This window comes from Asparagus officinalis, chromosome 1 (genome assembly GCF_001876935.1).
Source record: "Asparagus officinalis chromosome 1, Aspof.V1, whole genome shotgun sequence".
NCBI lineage: Eukaryota > Viridiplantae > Streptophyta > Magnoliopsida > Asparagales > Asparagaceae > Asparagus > Asparagus officinalis.
Window position 1 is genome coordinate 1,302,500 of NC_033794.1, and position 1,489 is coordinate 1,303,988.

Below are 1,489 nucleotides of genomic sequence, written 5' to 3' on the forward strand. Positions count from 1 at the left end.
TGGCCTTGAATGACGATTTTCAAGGAGAAAACGTGGGAAGTTTTTTTTAAAGGAGATCGTGGGTTGTAAACAGTGGGAAGTTTGGAGAAAGAGTAGCGATGTGGATTGGAATTTTTAAAAAAAGTCTGATTGGTCCACTTGAGATTTACTGTTCATCATGACTTTTTGTTGTTCTCCTTTAGTTTATAAGAAGTAGATTCCGGCATGCATTTCTTTACTTTAGGAGAAGCAAGATTATGGAGGCTTAAATTAAAGAGCCATTGATGCAAAGAGCTAATATATGAAATAGTACTCACATCTTGATAAGCTCTTGCTTAAGCTGTATCATGCATCTGTCAATTTCTTAACATCCTCCAAAGTTAAGCTCACTCTGCATAGCTTCGTTAGCATTATTTCCGGCCTCTAAGCTTGCTGCTCAACATTGAGGAGCCAAGTATCCACTTGTTTCAATAATTCCTCTTGAGTTTTTTCTTTTTCCTTCTAAAGTGCAAGCAAGGCCCTGTCTTTTCTTTTATCTAGGATCAGATCCTTCGCTCGATCGCTATAAAAGCTTGTTGGTCGAGATTTTAAGTGAATAAAAATAAATTCTAATACTGGCCGAGCTTTCGGCGTTGAGTCTTGAGAGAGAGGATCGCCTCGATCGACGTCGGTGATCTTTGGTTTCTTCACGAAAATGTTACCCATCGGAACCGAAGTTTTGTTTGTGGCGAATAGACCCCATATAGTATCGGCCCAAGTGTAAATACGCTCTCTTAGTAAAATTTTTGTACTCTTTTAAAATTCAAAATAAAGCTAGCAATTAAGGATCTACTCTCACCAATAGAGAACTATAGAGGGTCCACTAGACTTGTCTAACCTTTTTAACGATTTTTAGAGTTAATAAAGGGATCACTCATTCGGTCTATTTGCCAAAATAGAACTACTGGGGGTATGTTTGCAATTATCCCTTTCTTTTTTTTAGAAGCAATATGCTAGTTATTTCTATGAGTAGAATCATAAAATACACATGCGTAAAAGAAAACTTGGCTATAAACTTGGAAGAAGTATTTGACAATTATCAAATTAGTAAAAATACCTACCGAAAAATCTTAGTGAGTACATAGCCCTCAATGGAATTAGGTGGAATGACAAGATTCGTGCAGATGTTCTCATACTCTCGCAATAGGGAGTTTGTGGTTGTCTTAGGACCATATTTTTCAGTTACGTGCATATATATGCGCAACATTTCTATATGTTTATGTTGAAATTTCGGTAAAAATTTTCATTAAAATTTCAGTAAAAATACATCCAAAATCAAGACAATATATAGTTACCTGCAATGTATATGTGCGACATTTCTATATGCACATGTTGAAATTTCGGCAAAAAATTCCGCAAAATGCATATGCAACATTTCTATATGTTTATGTTGAAATTCCGGTAAAAATTTTCTTTAAAAAATTCAGTAAAAATACATCCAAAATCAAGACAATAGTTACATGCAAAGTAC